Here is a 7857-nt window from a genome sequence, read left to right on the forward strand (position 1 = left end):
TATTACATACTCTACTGCGCGTGACGATAGCTGGAGAAAGGAGACGATTCGTGCCACTTCCCCGTGTCTCTCTCGACGAAATCTTGATTGTTGTTTGTTGGGGGGGGGGGCAAAGAAATGCTCGTACAGATGATGACGTTTCCTGCTCTCAGCTTATCTGCAGACTGTCATCTACTCAGTCACACTCAAGATGCAATGAATAACGGTGATTCCAGGCGCGAATTAAACTTGATTTCAGGCGTAATTTCAACTCATACCAGGCGCGAGTTCATTCATTACAAACGCGAATACAACTGATTCGAGGTGCGAAAACAATTAATTACAGGCGCGAATTCAATTCATTCCAGGCGCAAATAAAGCTCATTTCAGGTGCGAATAAAGGACATTCCACGAGCGCACGAACACCGCCGCCTCCACAACACCATTACAGTATATTATATAAGCGAGATTATACGATCCGTGAAAGCTGCCACGTACACAGTAATCTGCCTACCTGATTATTCCGGCATCAATCCACGCGATTCCCTGCAGCAGCACCGCCGAGGCGTCGCATCTGAACCCTTTACCACCGAATGCCGACAGTGTCGTCTGCTATCATCGGCTATCGAGGCGCGCGCGCGAGANGTGTGTGTGTGTGTATGTGTGTGTGCGCGCGTGTGTGTGTGTGTGTGTGTGTGTGTGTGTGTGTGTGCCTGTGTGTGTGTGTGTGTGTGTGTGCGTGCGTGCGTGCGTGCGTGTGTGCGTGTGCGCGAACGTGTGAGCGTGCGTGTGAGTGCGTGTGTGCGTGTGCGCGTGCGTGTGAGCGTGCGTGTGAGTGTGCGCGTGCGTGTGAGCGTGCGTGAGCGTGCCTGTGTATGCAGTGACTTACCAGGTCTAGAGACCGTGTCATCGGCGCCTGGCGTGTTTTTTCTCATGTTGTTGTTGGTGGTTGGTTAGTTTGGGTGTTGTTACACGATGCGGTGCATGCGAATTGACATGGTATACCTATGATGTGTCGGTAGATGAGGGGTTGGGGTCATGTGTACAATTAACTCATCTCGTCGCATGGTCTCTTGACTGTTCGTTTTCCTCTCTCTCTCTCTCTCTCTCTCTATTTCGTTCTCTCCCTCTTTCGCCTCTCTCCCTCTCCCTCTCCCTTACTCGTCTCTTCTCTCTCTCTCCTCTCTCTCCTTCTATTCGCAGCGCGCGAGCGCTTTCCATCTCTCACATTATCTTCTATCTTGCGCAAGCACTTTACTGCTGGCGCGTCTTTCCCTCTCTCTCTCACGGACAACACGCACACACACACACACACACACACACACACACACACACAGCACCACAACATCACGCGCACGACAAAAACACTTTTTGGTTCCTTCTCTGTCGTCACATTTTCTCGTCTTTTCTGTCGCTCTTCCCCGCTTCTCTATTTCTCTCTTCTCTCTCTCGTCTTCTTGTCTCTTATTCTTTCTCTCTCTCTCCATCCTTTCATTCGATAGACTATGCATGCACGTACGACGCAACAACAATACCACCGTTACAACCGAGAGTAACACCACACCAACTTATATGCACGCGTATACCAAGGCCCACCACTCATATATTGATTAGCATATAATATGCCGGTATATAGCTTCATCAACATGTAAAGCTACAAGTACCGTTAGGATGCGTATATACGGCGAGGAGAGAGGGAGGGAGTGCCGCAGAGGATAGAGCGCGAGAGACAGAGAGAGGGGAGACCGAATGAGAAGAGGAGTAGAGATGATAAGATCAGAGAGAAGAGAGACGAGAAGAGAGAGAGGGGAAGAGAGACGAGAGATGAGAGAAGAAAGAGAGATACAGGAAAGAAACGGGGCGCGAGGAAGAGGGCGAGTTAAGGTTATGAGAGAGAGAGAGAGAGTCGCGGAAAGCGAGAGCGAGAAAGAGGGAGAGAGATGTGATGTGTGAGCAAGAAAAAGAGAGATGAGAGAGAGAGAGAAGAGGAAGAAGAGAGAGAGAGAGAGAGAGAGAGGAGAGAGAATTGAAGATGAGAAGAGACGAAGCGAGAGAAGCGAGAGGAGCGAGAGAGCGAGGAGCTGAAGGATGCGAAGAGCGAGAAGAGGCGAAGAGGCGAGAGAGCGAAGTTTCGGAAAGTGAGAAAGCGATGCAGAGAGGAGAGTAGAGACGAGAGAGAGAGGAGAGAGAGAGCGCGCACATGCGAAGAGAGCAGAGAAAGAAAGAGAAATAGAGATAAAGAGAGCGAGAGGAACAATAAAAAAATAAAAAGACAAAAAAAAAATGAAAGAGCGGATGAGAGCCGAGCGAGCGAGAGAGAGAGAGAGAGAGAGGAGAGAAGAGAGAGAGAGAGAGGAGATCGGAGAGAGAAAGAGCCGAAGAGACGAGAAAGAGAGTAACAGGCGACTGCCGTATACATATCGCTCGACATAATTGTCACACGCATACAACCTCGTTGTGATGATCGCGCCTCGTCCGTGCATACTCATGATGACCGTAATGCGTGTCGGAGGTTAGCCATGCACGCATCAAGCGATGGAAATGCGAGATCCAAACGTTGAACCGAAGACGGATCGGCTGCAAGCGTTCATACATTTCTAGCCACAACGTCGCGACTATGTCATGTTATATACCCGTCAATCTCCATGACGTAACGCGTGTTTGTTAACCTAAAATAATGATGTATAACGGATTAGTGTCAGTCGATGTTTGTTTTTTTTTGTTTTTTTTTTAAAACAGAATCGAATGATATATATACTTTTTCTCCTCTCTCCTCTCTCTCAGTCTCGCTCTCTCTCGCTCTCATCTTGCTCTATCTCTCGCTCTCTCGTCTACTCTCGCCGCGACTGCGCATCTTCTCTTTCTTCCTCTCTCGCCCCCTTCTGTGCTCTCTCGCTTTCATCTGCGTCGCGCGCCTGCTCTTTTTTGCTCACATCTCTCTCGTCGTCTCTCCGTGCTTCCGAACCGCCAAGAGCATCGTCTCTTGTTCTCTCATACCATTGCTATCTTCGCGCGCAGTCAGTCTCTCCCTCACTCTCATCATGCTAGTTACGACGGTTATTCGCCCGTTAGCTGAGCCCTTCTCTTCTCGCTCTCGTGCTTCTTCTCCTCTCTCTCTCAGGTCTCTCTGTTTCTCTCTCTCTCGTCTGTTCGTCGCTTCTTCACTGAACGACAATCATAGTTCACCGTATTTCGGACACCAGCCGCTACAAAGAAGGGCCTAAGTGATGTTGTGCTGTCTGCTCCGTGGGTTCTAGTGTCAGGCGCGCGACCGAGAACAAGGGGTCCGTGCGCTTCGTCCGCGACACCTTGTGTTATAAAAGTTTTCTTCGAATGGTACCGTGGCAATCCCCTCTTGCGCGTAAAAACGAAGAGCTCGTCTCTCGCTCGGTCTCTCTCTCTTCTCTCTCTGCATCTTCCCCGACACCGCAAGGTGCGCGGGGTTTTGATTTCGCTTGCTCGTGCCGTGACTGTGTGCGTGCCCTCGCGCCGCATGGCATGTGTCGACGGAGTGGACACGCGGAATGTGAGTGACACACACTACATTCACACACATACACAACCGCGTTGATGCTGGATTTACCCGACTCCGACGGCAACGAAACTGCCGGACGGGAATCGAACTGCCCGGATACGGACAGCTGGTAGATGTGTCGTGCTGTGTGGTTGTGTGTGTTGTGTGGTGTGTGTGTGGTGTGTGTGTTCGGTGCTTGTGTGTATTATGTGGGTGTGTGTTGGTGTTGTGGTGTGTCTGCGCGCGCACAGCGTGTGTGTGTGCGTGTGGTGCGTGCGTGTGTGTGCGTGTCGGTGTGTGTTGTGTGTGTGGTTGTGTGTTTTTGTGTTGTGTGTTGGTGTCGGTGCGTTCTGGCATGCGTGGTGTGTGTGTTTGTTGGTGTGTGTGTGTGTTTGCTTTGTTGTGTGGTGTGTTGTTGTGTGTTGTGTGTGTTGTGTGTGTTGGTGTGTGTTGTGTTGAGAGTGTTGTGTGTGGTGTGCGCTGTTGCGTGCGGTGCGTGTGGCTGTGTGTGTTGTGTGTGTGCTTGGGTGTTATAGTGTGTGTGTGTGTGTGTGTGGTGCGACGGTATTCTTGGATTGAACGAACACACGTTGATTGCCATTCTTTACATGCGGTTTCGTCACTTTTACGTGTTTTACGATTTAACGATTTGGTCATGGTTTTTATCAGGTTTATTCGGGTTTTTATATTTTGGGGCGAACGACGGCTGACGATGACGCATGACCGATGAACAGGCGAATGACGAATGACTGGATGTGACTGCCGGTACACCATCCGTAACGGCGTCGATGCAGTCATTGACGATTATCCGTCGCACGTAAGTGAGCGCACAGTAGTTTTACGCATTCAAACTAAAATGTATGCATAATATACGGCTGACACAACTGCACATAAACACACACACGCAACGCACGAGCACGCAACAGACCACGCACTCACGCACACACTCAACCTCTCACGACACGACACACACACACACACACACACACACACACCACACATCACTCCACCGCGCCACTACACACACAACAACACAACACACACACCACACACACACACACAGCACACACACACACACACACACTTATATATATAATATATATATATAATATATATATATATGTATGTTATAATATATATATATATATATATATATAGTATATAAAAATATATATATATATAAATCATTCAAGCTTAGTTTGTTCTTCTATCTATCGGCAGGTACAATTGGAAATTTCCGAGCAGCAATGCGTTCGCTGCTTTTTCTTTTTTACTTGCTGCAACGGTCCTCGAAACTGGCGGTTCATATGCGGGGGTGAGCTTATCGGTGCAGATGTCGTGATGACAGCCGGACACTGCGTACAGGGGTAAGCTTATTACTATTACGATTAACTAAATTTCTAATTATATACACTATATATATTATAATAATAATAATATATATACTAATTTTATTAAACATAATTAGCGTATGCGATACGTAGCGCCTGATTCTCGCCCAGATACGGAAATCGACGTCAATCAACGTGATTGCCCCCGTTTTACGTTGCCTATACCTGCCTGGCCTGCCCTACGACGTATGGCGTGCGCGAGGATATATATATATATATATATATATATATATATATAATATATATCGATAGAATCAAGAGCTAATAATACATTATGTTTTATTAAAATAATAATTTATATTTTTTAATAATTTATATTAATTTAATATTATAAATAATTTTATATTAATATTAATAACTAATAATTTTTATCATAATTTTATATTAAATTAATTATATTATGCATTATTGTATCATTAATGTATTATTAGCGCTTGATAGAATTGGCTTCGTACGTCGCCTTGTTCAATGTTGGTGTATTTCGCGCTCTTCCATAGAGCTTGAAACACTCCGGAGATATTTCGCATAGTGGCTGGTCAAACGATTCTCAGTAATGGTGGAACCGTAACAGGACAACGAGTCGTCGTAAGTTTAAGACAAAACATGTAATTAATTATTAAAGCCTCACTATGCGCATCCAAACGCTAATTTCGCCAGTACTAGACTAGCAAATACTTGTGTCATGCATAATCATACTACCTTATGACAAATAAAACTCTAGTCTTCCATTTCACTGCGCGTTGTCTTATAAAAGGCATTTGAAATACCTCCAATTTGTTTCAAATTCTCCGTGTTGTTGACATTTTCGCGTTGCTCTGCAAGCAACCGGGAGCGGTTGCTGCGGTACAGCGGTAGGTTAGCAAGATAAAAAACATGTGACGTCTACCTAACGATTCTTGGCGAATTGTTTGGCAAACAATCTAGCGGTTGGCGCACAATTACCAAATTTCGCACCTCTTTCTTTGGGTTTTAGCAACGCCGCACTGAAATGGGCAGGAACTAGAGTTTGTTTTCCCATAGAGGTTAGTGTGAATATGCATAACACGAAGTATTTGCTAGTCTATGTACCAAACTCTACGACTAGATGGCGCTCTCGCTCTGCTCAATTCTACCACTGCCACAAGCTATTTCCGTAAGATTTCTTACGCTTTTTTACTACAAGTTTTTACAGCGAGGCATGTTACTCGTATCCTATGTAATGAAGTTTGGACAATAAAAGTTGCAAAGATATTAAAAATGCGACCGTTTTCATAAAAAATTTGATAAAATAGTGATAGAAATAGTGCGCGGATTGTGCGCCCATACCTGTATCTTTTCAAATCATACGCTGTTTTACGTGAATCTCCATTCGCTCGCCCGATTTCCCCGAGCTCCCCCACTAAAATAGTGCTAGCATTGTCAGTGGTATATTGAGTGTGCGAAGGGGACTGCATGCAGTTTGGTCTAGTACTGGAGAAATTAGCGTTTGGATGCGCATAGTGCGGCTTTAAATAAATAAATAAATAATAATAATAATAATAGTAATAATAATAATAATAATAATAATAATACCCAATGACAACGATTATAATATTATTGTTAACATTACTAATAATAAATAACAGCAATATTGTTTTGTTAAAAATTAACACACGGCCATTAAAGCTGCTTAGTGCTTACTATCAACACGACGGTGCTGCCCCCTCTCCACATAAGCAGAAATAAAGTCAGGAGTGTCATTATATAGACTAATATTATAATCTATAGTATGACACTCCCGATCAAGTCGACATACGAACTACTCTCATGAACTCGTTCCTCACTTTCGTTGGAGACCTACACACGCATACACAAAGCTTACTTTTCTGTATAAAAACACTGTAAAATATAAAAATACCTGTTTTCGCGCGTGCGTCACGAAAATTGCATTTACAGAAGAAAGCATTTTGTAGTGAAGAGTGTAGCGTGGTCCTTAGAACCTCACAACTTCAACGTCTTCAACAAGCTCAACGAGTTCACAATGTTCAACAAGTTCAAACTCCTACCGAATTCATGGAAGAATGTTTTTGCGTACATCACGAATACTGTATTAGCGCCTCTGTATCGCTTCATAGGTGCGCTGTGAGGTGAGACTATATTTACCTCCGCCAGGGGCTTGGTGGCGGTTATGTTTTCACCGGCGTGTGTTTGTTGGTTTGTGTGTTTGTGGGTTTGTGGGTTTGTGGGTTTGTGTACAGCCTAACTGGAAAAGTTATGGACGGATTGTCATGAAATTTTCAGGATACGTCGGAAATGGGATTACTTAGAATTGATGAGATTTTGGCAGTGATCCGGATCCAATTAATTAATTAATTCATTCATTCATTAATTAATAAAATTTTCAGGATAGGTCAGAAATGGGGTAACTTAGAATTGATTACATTTTGGTGGTGATCCGGATCCAATTAATTATTTAATTAATTAATTAATTAATTAATTTTTCCATTTAATTAATTAATAAATTAATAAAAAATTTCACAGTGAGAGAATTCAGCTGCCTTGGCGGAGGTCTGCGCTCTCCGAGTGCTCTAGTTCGCTATATTTTTTACAGATTGTGCGTTGATTTCGAAATAAATCCTTTAATAGGGCGCCGAGATCATTCTCCACGAGAGATACGATCTGGACGGTCAATTCTCCAATGACATCGCCCTGATGCGTCTGGAGAGCAGTCTTGACCTCACATCGTCATCGGTCAGTACCATCGCTTTGCCGTGCGATGGCGGCACATACGAGAACAGTCTCTACGACGGTATGACGGCGACCATTATAGGCCATGGACGCTTACGTAAGCTCACGTAATTCTGGCTTCGGGGAGTGGGTGGCGGAGTCGGTTGGTGGGTGGATATATGAAGAGATGGATGGATGGATGGATGGATGGATGGATGATGGATGGATGGATGGATGGATAGATAGATGGATGGATGGATGCATGGATGCATGGATGGATGGATGGAT

General features: G+C 44.8%; 1 long non-coding RNA gene across 1 annotated transcript; it reads left to right on the plus strand.

Annotated features, from left to right (window-relative positions):
* Positions 1-4198: 4198 nt before the first annotated feature.
* Positions 4199-7681, plus strand: LOC106819240. Its single transcript, XR_001395383.1, has 4 exons — positions 4199-4310; positions 4715-4860; positions 5382-5469; positions 7489-7681. It is a non-coding gene; the product is annotated as an uncharacterized LOC106819240 (long non-coding RNA).
* Positions 7682-7857: the final 176 nt, after the last annotated feature.

This window comes from Priapulus caudatus, unplaced genomic scaffold (assembly GCF_000485595.1).
Source record: "Priapulus caudatus unplaced genomic scaffold, Priapulus_caudatus-5.0.1 Scaffold3023, whole genome shotgun sequence".
Classification (NCBI taxonomy): Eukaryota; Metazoa; Priapulida; class Priapulimorpha; order Priapulimorphida; family Priapulidae; genus Priapulus; species Priapulus caudatus.